Genomic DNA, 13,137 nt, shown 5'->3' with positions numbered 1-13,137 from the left:
GAATGTCAAACAAATTCTACTTCTCAATGAAACCATTCTGTTGTAGGCTTTTAACACATTGGCTGACAGTCTTTAGAGCATCATCATTGAAATGATTTGTGGAGAGAAACCTTTCAAAATTAGCCACTTTAAAGCACATTGGAAGATAGGGTGGGAGCTATTAGAAGCAGTAGGAGGGAAAATATAATAGAAGTAGTTCATGAAGACATTCCAGTTTTAGCAGAGTTCTTACTGTGTGTTTGGCAGATGAACACACTCTTGCTGCTGCTTCCTCATCATAATATTTATATGTGAGAAAAACTGCATGTAGAGTTTAATTGATTTGAAAGTTGTTCTTCTGCCTTGAAATGAAGGGTATTGGACAAGTATAAATACAAGCATTATTATTTTTATTATCCTTGGTTTAAACTCCAAACTTCAAAGGGCATTGAGGAAGGAGGGGTTCCTGACACCCACGAGCCTCTGAAGTAGAACTTTTGATAGACCCTAAATATGAAAAATATGTCTTGCCCAGGAAAATAAATTTGACCTTTTAAATTTTTATTTTTTTAATAAAATAATGCTAGTACACAGGCTTTTTTCTTTTAAAAAATGGCTCAATTTCTGTGTTTTATAAGTTTGAAAGCACATGGCCAGCACTGTGTGGTATGCCTGGATGAAAGGAAAAGTCCTACCTGAAGAAAGAAGTAAAAGAGAAGGGGGAAAAAAAAAAGGCAAAGGGAAAAGCAAATCAAGTTGAAATCAGACGAGGGGTAAAAATGTCAATGGAAAAATAGGAGAGTTCCAGTCTTCTTAAATTTTTTATAGTGGCTTTAGAGTAAGCTTGATACCCAAAGGACACACCACAGGGATTAATGTTTGGAAGTGAACAACAGATGTTGGATGTCAACAGACAATATCCCAGTGGGTGAAGAGCATTTAGGGTGATTGAAAGTAAAACACATTGTCAGATGATCTCTGATACTTGGGTAAATCTTTGATAATGAGTAAGTTTCTTGTGCAGCTGTCAGAGATTCAGTGGGACAACCCAATGGCTTTTCTAGATAACAAGCTCCTAAGTGAACATCAGAGTGAAATTAATTAGGCAATGGTAATTTGAAGAAATATCTTCTCTATATGTCACTGTACTTTGACATAAACCCTTCCCTGAAGGGAAATATAACTGAGAATGATCCTTTGATTAACAAACATCTTTGAGCAAGTTGGCTGGGGCGGAGAGAAAGGGTTGCTCTTTTCACCACTGGAATTGCTTCAAAAGCATCTTCCCTGGCCATCATATTTACAGGGTGACCATACCCTACCTTCTCAATTACTCTTTATTCCATTACTGTGATGTACTTTCTTCATAGTTTTTCTCTAAAGTTTTGTACATATATTTGTTTCCTTGTTCATTCCCCCACCAGAATATAAACCCCATGAAATTAGGGATGACCTTTGTTTTCTTCATCATAGTGTGTACACAGAGCCTAGAATAGTACCTGGCATGTGGTTGGAACTTCAAAATGCAGCCAGTGGTGTTGCAGACAGAATATTTAATTCTAGAATTTGAATAAATACAAATCACTATAAGAAATAGAGAAGATAGAAACCAAGGAGAAGAGAAGATGGAAGAGAGTGATGAAGCATAGTTTTCATGTCCTGGGTGTTTCTTGACTTACACATTGAGAAAGTACTGACTCTGGGTGACTGAGTGCAGACAGCCTTTGGTCAATGTGGATGTCTTTGAGAAACTTGCATAAATAGACAGGACAGGCTGGAAATGCTGTCTTTATTTCAGGTGAGATCGCTGTTGCTAAGCATCAGGTATACTCATCATCTCATCCTTTTCTCATCTTCTTCCCTCTCCTGTCTACCACTTCCAAATAAAAAACACTGTAGGTTGTTATTCTACTCTCAGAAACTTGGACACTCACAGTGCTTCCAAAAGACTCGATCTATCCATTATCTAGTAAATGTTCTCTGATGACATACTAAGTAGTGAGGCCTCCCAAACGGAACAAGACATAGCTTTAACTCCACATGGACTTATCATTAGTGACTAGCAAATCTCTAGCTGCCATTGTGACTGGTGAGAGTCCATGCTTACTGTTCTCTGTAGAGGATAATGACCACAATAGGATCCTCTGGTCTCTAGCTTTGTTCCTTTGCTAGGGGGCATCAGTGGGAAAGGGGTAGATGTAGGAATTCAGTGTTTACCTACTGTTTATGGAAAATAAGATAGTTTCATAACTGTTTCAAAAATGATTGCCATCTTAAAGTATAAACACAATTGTTCTGCAAAGCACTTCATTGAACTCTGTTTCTCTCCTTTATTTAGTGAACTGGTTTCTCTACTGTGAAGGATCAGTCTGTTCACCAGTCAGATTGAACGTCTCCTGTATGCTAGGCTCTGCTGTATGCGAGGTGCTGTGGAAGCAAAATGAGGTGAACAGCATCCTTGTCCTCGAGGAGCCCACGTTCCAGTGGAGGAGACAAACAAACCATGACCACAAAATAGTATAAAAGGAACAGAGTACGTGTAAGGTCCAGAAGTAACTGAGAAAAAGAGCAGTTTACTCTCTGAAGAATAAATGACATGGAAGACATGGGGAGGTGAGCCTAGCCAAGAATGTTTACTGTTTCGAGAAGAGAAGCTACTTTGAATTTCCCCTGAGTCTTGAGCTCACTGAGGCCTGAGTGGTGGAAGCATCTCTCTGGCAGGATGGGTAGCAGAGCTGGTTACCACAGGAAAGCTTGTGAGTTCGTTCCAAGTTTAGTTTTAAATCCAAGTGTTGAAGTTATGGAGACCACATGGCTTTAGCATTGAGATGAATCTAGCCTAGATATATTTTGTATAAAGGTAAATCTATTCCATTTGAAAAATTATTCCTTAATCTGAGACTGCCTAGTTTGGTGTTAAAAATTCTATTTCTTTGCAAAATGATAATGAAGAAAGGTTATTGTTGTTGTTTTAATACTTTAAGAATTAGCAGAGATAATCCTCAGATCAGGAAACAAAGATGCAGAAAAGAGGGTCAACCAAAATGGCAGTAGGAGTCAGGAGTTTCTGGGAAAGTGAAAAGGCAGAAATGCAGAGGAAAGGGAACAGTGATCATAGTAGTAATGTGTGTTCCAGCAGGGAGATGGGCAGTGAGAAGATAAGAGGGGCTGGAGAGCTGGCAACCCGGTTGGGGAGGAGAGGTCCACCTTCTCACACTTACCCTGTATAAGCCCCACCAAGGAGTTACTTCCCTCTTCTGTCGTTTAAGATTTGTTTGTCTATTTGACTGTGTCTGGTCTTAGTGGCAGCACTCAGTGCTTCCGTTGTGGCTGCAGGATCCTTTAATTGCAGCACCTGGGCTTAGTTGCCTTGCAACATGCGGGATCTTAGTTCCCTGACTAGGGTTGAACTCGAGACCCCTGCATTGGAAGGCAGATTCTTAACCACTGGACCACCAGGGGAGTTGAGGAGCTGCTGCTTTATTCTATAATCAGACAGGTGTGTGTTTGACTTGAGTTCTTTCACTTACTAGCTTTCATAGGAATGCTATGAGAGCTTAATAGTGATGATCCACAGGAAGATTATCTTGTTGTTGTTCAGTCGCTAAGTCATGTCCGGCTGTTGGAGACTCCATGGATTGCAGCATGCCAGGCTTCCCTGTCCTTTACCATCTCTCAGAGTTTGGTCAAACTAATGTCCACTAAGTGGTTGGTGATGCTATCCATCCTTCTCATCCCCTGTTGCTCCTGTCTCCTCTTGCCCTCAATCTTTCCCAGCAGCAGGGTCCTCCAATGAGTATTGGAGCTTCCAAAGTATTGGAGCTTCAGCTTCAGCACCAGTCCTTGCAATGAATATTCAGGGTTGGTTTCCTTTAATATTGACTGGTTTGATCCCCTTGCTTTCCAAGGGAGTCTCAAGAGTCTTCTCCAGCACCACAGTTCAAAAGCATTGTGTCTGGAGCATAGCACATGTTCAAAAAATATTACTACTACTACTGCTCTGTCATTGACGATGCCTGTTCCTAGTAGGTAGTCTCATTAGTACTAAACACCATCACCACCAGCCTCAAAGCAAGACCCACTATCAATAGTCAGCTTTGGGGCAAGATGAGAAATCACACCTGCATGTTGGAGGGTTGAGGAGTCCCAGGAAGCTGTGGGGTTTGCAGTGGAGAAGAAAGTACAACCCCACACATAAAGACAGAGAAGGAGAGGGAATCCTGGAGCTACTCAGCTGAGGGTGTGGGTAGATTGGACTTAAGTTAGGGAGGAAGGGATGCAAACACAAAGCAGATGTCGCAGGAAAATCACTGAAATGGCTGAATAACTAGAATGGCCAAGATACATTTAAAAAATCAATGGGTAAATTTATATTTCCAGATTATGAGCAGAATCTGTATGTCAGTCTTATAATTGTGACCCTCCATTTGCTATGAAGACATCTTTGTCAGTTCTCAAGGATTTGGTGCACCTTGGATTTAAATAAAAAGTATAAATCTCTTTCTTTGATCTGGATTAACCAGTTTTTAAACATTTTAAACTAGCTTCTCTGTCCAGCAGTTTGGAAAATGTTAATAGAAAGATATTAGTAATGATAATAATATGTATTTATCTTGCTATCATAATTTGATTTAAGAAGAGAGCCAGTTGAGGAAGTAATTAGCCTTCCATTAAAGAAGAGGGTGGTTAAGATAGACTGGACCCGGGTGTGTGTCCGTGATCCCAGAATTCTAGAACCCAATAAATCATTCCCTCACTTACCAAAACTGGGGTAAGCAGGGGAAATACAGGTAAGAATGAGCTGCAAAGCCTCTAAAGGGTTTACAGTCTGGTGAGTGAAGCACGTAAAAACAATTACAATATGGGATGTGGGAAATAGAGCCTCAAATAACACTCTGTGGGAACGTAGACAAAATGCCTTGCCTGCATGAGGTGGTCATTGAAGATTTCCAGAGAAGAATCCAGGCTGAATCACTTGAACAGGAATTTTCAGAGGTGGATGGTTGGAGGAGTGACTGGGGAAGAATTTTTAGGGTAGAGAGCTGTCTGTTGTTCAGTCGCTCTGTTGTGTCCGATTCTTTGCAACTTCATGGACTGCAGCATGCCAGGCTTCCCTGTCCTTCACCATCTCTGTCTGTAGAGAAAGCTTTTACCTTTTGGAGAACAAGTAGTTCAGTGCAGCTGAACATGGGTTACCTATGGGGAAATGGCAGAAGATGTAACTAGGTAGGAACTGATCAGAAGTGGGTTTTTATGCCTCAATAGCAAATTTGGATTCATCCTATATACATGGGGAAGCACTATGACCAGATAATATTTTAGAAAGATCTTCTGACACTGACATGGAGACTAGATTGAAGGGTTTTGGGATTGAAGACAGAGACTCAAAGTAGGTGACTACCTTATGGTGCAGGTGGGAAGTCATAGGGCTTACACAGAGGCGGTGGGGCTGGAGAGGAAGGAGGAAGAGGACTTGAAATTTGTGTGGGTGGCGATAGTGGGTGATGGAGTAGAGAAGGGAATCTTAAATTATGTTCTGAATTCTCTTAGGCACTGGGTAATTGGGGATGCCACCCCAATTTAGAGGCTACAAGACAGGTAAGGGTGAGGGGCCTTCTTTGAAACATACTCTATTTTCTGAATAAAGATCAATAATAAAGGGATTCTAGGTACAATACTTGCCCCATGTTTCACATGAAATTAAAAAACACTTGCTCCTTGAAAGGAAAGCTATGACAAACTTAGACAGCATATTAAAAAGCAGAGACATCATTTTGCCAGCAAAGGTCCCTATAGTCAAAGCTATGTTTTTTCCAGTAGCCATGTACGGATGTGAAAGTTGGACCATAAAGAAGGCTGAGTGCCAAAGAATTAATGCTTTTGAATTGTGATGTTGGGTAAGACTCTTAAGAGTCTCTTGGACTGCAAGGAAATCAAACCAGTCAATACTAAAGGAGATCTAACCCTGAATATTCACTGGAAGGACTGATGCTGAAGCTCCAATACTTTGGCCACTTGATGAGAGGGTGAGAAGGGTAGATAGCGTCACTAACTCAATGGACATGAATTTGAGCAAACCGGGAGATAGTGGAGGGCAGATAGTGGAGCCTGGTACACTGCAGTCCATCGGGTCGCAGAGTCAGACATGACTTAGCAACTGAACAATAGCAACAATCTCCCAGACATTTTTTTCTTCCCTGGGAATGCCCTCCTCCATATTTCTGCAAATTCAAGAGCTATCTATTCTTCTAGGTCCAACACAAATCCCAACTGGTCTTTGGATTCTCCACCAGACAAAAGTAATCTGTTCAGGGGTTCGCTCCTATAGCTCTGTTCTTCTGAGAATCAGTATAGGATTGTTTTAAGAATGTGATTCTGGAGCGAGACTGTGTGGGTTTAACTTTATCTCTATCACATCTGAGTCATCTGGTCTAACAACTCTCTGCTTCCATTTTCTCATCTGAAAAAAGGAGCTAAGATTAGCACCTACCTCACAAGCTTATTCAGAGAAGGCAATGGCACCCCACTCCAGTACTCTTGCCTGGAAAATCCCATGGATGGAGGAGCCTGGTAGGCTGCAGTCCATGGGGTTGCTAAGAGTCGGACACGACTGAGCGACTTCACTGTCCCTTTTCACTTTAATGCATTGGAGAAGGAAATGGCAACCCACTCCAGTATTCTTGCCTGGAGAATCCCAGGGACAAGGGAAGCCTGGTAGGATGCAGTCCATGGGGTCACACAGAGTCAGACATGACTGCAGCGACTTAGCAGCAGCAGCAGCAGCAGCAGCAGCAGCAGCACAAGCTTATTTGACTACTAAATGAGTTCATGTGGATAAAGCAATTCAAACAATGCCAGGCACATAGGAAGTGTTCATAAATTCTGGCTGCTACAGGTATTTCTCTTCTGGTACTAAACCCTTCCTATATTGTATTTTAATTATTTATGTAAATTTTCCTGATAAGTCTGTCAGCTTCTTGGGGTTAGGAATCACCTTTTGAATTTCTTTCGGCATCAGTCATTATGCCTTACACAACAAATATTTATTAATTCATCAGTCTGTTCTGTACTATTGTTTTGAAGTACAGAGTGTTCTTGTTTAGGACAAGCAATACATTTCAACCTATTTATTCTGGGGGCTTCAGCCAAGGGTTTTAAATAATTTGAGAGTTTATCATTGATGGCTGAGACATGTTCTCATTCATATTTATGGTTTTCCTGCTGCTGAATATTTGGTCAGGAATGCAACCACCAATTATTTAATTTTTCTAGTGGGAAACATGATCTTCTTTATGACTCAGTTTCCAGGAATGGGTGAAAACTGAGGACTATTTGTGCTTTTCTAAGGAACACTAATATACATTGTCTCAGATCTCATAATTTCTTACTTTTTCTGCCTACCTCCCTGACACTAAGCCAAGAGAAGAACTTGCTGAGTGTGGGTACAGTTGCCCACCCACACAATAATTGTGTGGTCTAGTAATTCTAGACCCTACTTTCCCAGTTTAATTGTGAGTATATATATCTGTGAATCTGTATATTTGTCCTGTAATTTTCTTTTTTGTAGCATCCTTGTCTGGTTTTAGTATCAGAGTAATAACTGGTCTCATAAAAAGAGTTTGGAAGTGCTCCTTCCTTTTCAGTTTTTTGGGAAGCGTTTAAGAAGGATTGGAAAAATTGTTTCAGTATTTGATAAAATTCACCAGTGAAGCCATCTGGTCCAGGGCTTTTATTTGTTGGGAAAATTTACATTACTGATTCAATCTCCTTGCTCATTATTGGTCTGTTCAGATTTTCTATTACTTCATGATTCAGTCTTGATAAGTTATATGTTTCTAAGAATTTATCCATTTTTCTAAATTATTTAATTTGTATATACTTTTCATATTCTCTTGTGATCCTTTGTATTTCTGAGGTACTAGTTGTAATGTCTCCTGTTTCATTTATAATTTTTTTACTATTTCTTTAAAACTTATTGGAGTATAGTTAATCTACTATGATTTTAATTTTATGGAAAATCTTTTGCCATCCATTTACTTTCAGCCTGTGAGTGTCAATAAAGAAAGCTTAAATGAATCTCTTATAGGCAGCATAGAGTTGGATCTTGTTTTTTCCCTATCCAGCCACTTTGTCTTTTAATTGGAGAATTTAACCATTAACATTTAGCATAACTATAAGGATTTACTACTGACATTTTGTTAATTGCTTTTTCATTGTTTTGTAGTTCCTCTCTTGTCTTTCTTTGTGAATTGATGACTTTTTGTAGTGTTATGCTTTAATTCTTTTCTCTTCGTCATTTGTGTTTCTGTTATGTTTGTTTACTTGATGATCACCATGAGGCTTTCAAAATGTACTTCATATTTATAACAGTCTAATTTAAACTGAAAACTATTTAACTTCAATTGCATAAGAAAGTTTTACATATTTACTTGCCCCTCTCCTATTTTTTGTTGTTGATACCAGAATTTGCACCTTTTTATGTTGTTCACTAATAAAACATTGCAACAGCAGTTATTTTATCACTCTTACCTTTTAGCTTGTGTGCTACAGTTCACAGTGATTTTCACCTTACCGTTGCAGTTGATCAAGGGCCACGTCAGCAATGGGAGGGAGATAGTTGCAAAGTGGGAGGCCAGAGCACAGGTTCAGGTAGGTCCAGATAAGCTCAGAAGCAAGACTATCTGTATACCTCTAGGCTCTCCTCCCATTTCTTTCCTCTGGGTTCATTGGCAGATTTGTTTCTTTCCTGCTCTTCCTTCTCCCATTTTACTTTTCACTTTTCTTGTTTTATTTTCCTCTCTTGTTTCCTCTTCAGTCACCCTCTGCCCAACATGGACGCCCTTTCCCTTCTCTCTCTTCCTCTTAACCTTTGAACAGCTCTGTCCTCTGCGCTTTTTTTTTTTTTTCCCCCCTCAGGCCCCTGGAGAGGAGAGGAACTTTCTATTGTTAGGTAGATAGGTGCTTGCAGTTCTGGGAACCATTTGGAGCTACTCATATCTCCTCCCACATTCTCATCTAAAATTTCTATTGACAGCATCAGCCTCATTCTTGACTTTAGGGGCCACTTTTAGCTTTCAGGGTTGGCTCCTATCTGCCTGTACAAATTGTAATATGATCTGAGGGTGTTCCTACTGGTTTCTGTAGCTTTCACTAACTAAATTGCTCTTGCTGTTCTCCACTTAATACTAAATGCAACCAGTGACAATACTGGTTTGATTAACTCCAAAGAAGTGGTTCTCTACTTTGTGATTTTTGTCCACCAGGGACATTTGTCATTATCTGGAGATATATTTGGTTGTTATAGTTGGGTAGCAGGGAGGGGTACTAGCATCGAATGGGTAGAGGTCAAGGAGTCTGTGAAATATCCTAAGATGCATAGGATAAAGGGCTTTTTGGTTAAGAATCCACCTGCAGTGTAGCAGGAGACCCTGGTTTGATTCCTGGGTTGGGAAGATCCTCTAGAGAAGGGATAGGCTGCCCACTCCAGTATTCTTGGGCTTCCCTTGTGGCTCAGCTGGTAAAGAATCCACCTGCAATGAGGGAGACCTGGGTTTGATCCCTGGGTTGGGAAGATCCCCTGGAGAAGGGAAAGACTACCCCCCTCAAAAGAGGTTGTCCAGTCTAATATGTCGAGAATACTGGGAATGAGAAACTCTGGTCCAAAGGTATTTATCTTGGAACTTGCAGATACAGTGAATATGCAAATAATAACAGGATTAATCAAAACCAAGTTAAATATCAATAAACTAAGGCAAGCAGTGGGGCATCTTGGGGTGGTAGACTATAAATTTGCCAGCTTTAATGACAGCAGAAATAATTCTTTGTGCTCTACCTGCCTTCTGATTTTTACTTATAAAAATTATATTCACTAGCTCTCTCATCTGTCCCAGCCACCCTGTGAGCCTGGTATGTGAGATATTTTGAATATAAAGAAACTGAGGGGTAGAGAATATGATGCCTCTCCTTAGGACCCTGGCCAAACATAGATTTGTGGATTTTTATCCAAGGCGAAAAACACAGGGCTGTTCATACAGCTCAACTGGAGCTGTAATGGCAGAAAATAAGGGCAGAAACTAAAGCTGCTGTCACAAAGAAAGGACTCTCCCAGTTCTCCATTTGGTATTTAAAAATAAGAGTGAAAATGGCATAGCTTGAATCTGAGCTAATGCTTGCCGCTTTGTGAATGCTCTAACAGTGCATTGCCTTCGAAACAAATTGGCCCTCGTCTACAAAGGTTTCTTTTTTGTACTCTCGCAAACTCATTTTTAATGGCTTGTATGGCATCGGCTGTGCCCCTGAGCTGTAATGAAGCACTCTGCAAGTCACCGCACGCGAGTCAGAAACGAATCTCACAGCGAGGAAAATGCTGGAACGTTAACAGGTTTTAATCCTAGGTAAGCAAACCTAATTGAGCCACTACCATGTGCTTTTTAAATCTAAATGTCATGAAATTTTTAGTGGTTTTCTCTTGCCTGCAAATCAGTTTTGGTCCAGAGACGGTCAAGTAGGGATGAGAAGGGAAAAATCTCAAATACACATACTGCCCAGAAGCACACCTTGAGAAGGGTGCAAGGACCATCCAGGCAAAACAAAGAAATAATTGATGGTACACAGGGGAAACTGGCTTCATAGGGCAGGCATGTGAAAAGCCTGTAAGTGCAGCAAACATACATACCACAATATATTTGATCCTATCTTCAATATCTTGGGTGGAGAAGGGGTGTTGAAATCTGAAAATCTCTTGTTATGTGGGTTTTCCCCTTCGGGTTTCATTTAAGTGGAAAAGCAGTGTTTGTATATTGCACTTTATTGCAATGACACTGGGCTACTTACTGAGTGAGATTTAATTGCCAAGCACCCAGTTTCAAACTTCATTTTGCGCAGTACCTTGACAGCTTTTGATAAATGCTTAATCATTCTGAAAACAATGATCTCTGAATATTGAAGTACAACAAATTGGTTTTATGCTGGTAAGACTTTCTGTGTATGCGGGACTCTGGAGGCATGTTTTAGATTTCCCCCCTAGCTGGTGTTTGCCTGTGGAACACAGAGATAGCCTCAAGGCCTCACTTTCAGGCCCTTTGGGGGCCATGTGTGTTGGCTCCACTTTCATCATGCTTCTCAGTGCTTATAACAATTAATGTGTTAATTGTTATAAACAGAACCATGGCGATGTTCCTCTTCTCTCTAATGGAAGGGAAGTTGTGTACCTGGTCATAGCACAACAGATTGAAATAAGCTGAATTATAGAAATGTTGAGGCCCTACAAAAATACGTTGAAAATTAGCCATATTTTCAAGTTTGCCTTCATATGTTTTTGCAGAGCTTACTATGTATAAGGTGTGATTCCAAGGGCTTTATTACTCTAATCCTAAAACTTTTCATAGGTACTATTATCATACCTGTTTTAAATGATGAAACTAAGGCACAGAGAGGTTAAATAATTCACCAAAGCTGACACAGCTCATAGGAGACATATGTAGAATTTGAATCCAGACCGTCTCTGGAGCCTTTTGGTGTGCCTAAACACTGTACTACACTTCTCAGAGCAAGTAGTAGTATGAATATTCACTAGTGAATTGCATTAATTTTAGAGACCCTCTGTTGTGTTTTCTTATTATCTAAGGCTATGAATAATTTGCAGCCACTCAAAAAGCTTAATAGGTCTGAAAAATTTTGGTCCCACTCAAGTGCATTCCTCAACACCCTACAGATGCCTCCTTCTACAGATTTAGCAGCCTCTATATAATGATCCTACCAACATTTTAGATCAGTATTTAAACCAAGCGATTCTACAAATGATTCTCAGACCATAAGCAAAAATTCTGGTGTCCTGGAACATACTTGGGAGAGTCAGGATAAAGAAGAAAATAAAATTCAATATGTCCTTCCCATGACCTGCAATGTTATAAATTTGCAACAGTTAGTCAGTAGTCCCAAGGACTCTTTCTTATCTTGTGGCTTTGGAAAATGGAAGAAATAGAAAGAGGAAGATAGATTCAGAAGGTCAAGGGTGGTGCTTCCCATACTTTAATGTGCTGATGAATCTCCCAGAGACCTTGTTAAATTAAGCAGGTTCTTTTTTGTAGGTATAGGGTGTGTCCAGAAATCCTGGATTTCTATTAAACATCTAGGTATTGCTGATGCTACTGGTCCGTGGGTCATATTTTGATGCAAGGATCTATAATCAACTAACAGCATCACCACCACCTGGAAGGTTGTTAGAAGTGCAGACTCTTGGATTCTAAGCCAAGCCTAATGAATCAGAATCTACATTTCAACAAAATCTCCAAGTGATTTATTTGCACTTTAATTGTTTGAGAAATAGCAGTCTAGAGTGTTCTTCATATGATGAAGATGGACATAAATCATTCAACACACCTGCAAATGAATTGCCATGGTAGAAAGAAAGACAGATAATATAAAGTTCTCATTAGAAGTTCCATTTAGGACATCCCTGGTGGCTCAGTGGTGAAGAATCCACCTACCAATGCCGGAGAGATATAATTTTTATCCCTGGCCCAGGAAGATCCCTCCTGCTGTGGAGCAACTAAGCCCATGCACTACAACCACTGATGCTGTGCTTTAGAGCCTGCAAGCCACAACTACGGAAGCCCACACACCTAGAGCCTGTGCTGTGCAACAAGAGGAGCTACCGCAATGAGAAGCTTGCCTGCTGCAACTAGAGAAAAGTCAGCACAGCAATGGAGACCCCGCAAAACCAAAAGTAAATAAATAAATTTGTATGAAAAATTAAGTCTTATATACCTCTTCTCTTTGTGACCACTTCAATAGCTGAAAAAGCACCTGGAATATACTATTGAAAGCTAACTTTCAAAAGTTTGTAGCATCTTTTATTTAGAGGTGATATTTACCTCAAGTTATTTCCTCTTTAGGATCAGGCTATCATGCAAACACTTGAACATTGAGAATTTAGAAGAATGACAAGAATTTCTCCATCTCTGGATGGCCGAGTCTCCTGCAGAATGCTATATGGTGCTGTCAGCCTGGATTGGGATTGGACACTACTGTGTCCCATGCAGAGATGCCAGGGGGATTCTAAATACTAAATACTGGTCTAAATACTAAGAACTAAATACTGGTCCTTCTCATACCAAGTGCCCAGGCCCCTTTGGGGGCAGAGGGATGAAGGTCTAA

At 40.3% G+C, this 13,137-nt stretch overlaps 1 long non-coding RNA gene across 1 annotated transcript in view; it reads left to right on the top strand.

The window, feature by feature from the left end:
* The window catches only part of LOC138439103 (uncharacterized), a 137,691-nt gene extending 124,955 nt beyond the window's left edge, over positions 1–12,736 (top strand). Inside the window, exons 5-7 of the long non-coding RNA XR_011256574.1 lie at positions 2,318–2,592; positions 10,175–10,373; positions 12,069–12,736. This is a non-coding gene — a long non-coding RNA (uncharacterized lncRNA). The remainder of the gene's footprint in view (positions 1–2,317; positions 2,593–10,174; positions 10,374–12,068) is intronic.
* Positions 12,737–13,137: the final 401 nt, after the last annotated feature.

Source organism: Ovis canadensis, chromosome 4 (genome assembly GCF_042477335.2).
Source record: "Ovis canadensis isolate MfBH-ARS-UI-01 breed Bighorn chromosome 4, ARS-UI_OviCan_v2, whole genome shotgun sequence".
Taxonomy (NCBI): domain Eukaryota; kingdom Metazoa; phylum Chordata; class Mammalia; order Artiodactyla; family Bovidae; genus Ovis; species Ovis canadensis.
The sequence above is the reverse complement of the archived record's forward strand: the minus strand, read 5'-3'. Positions and strand labels throughout refer to the sequence as shown.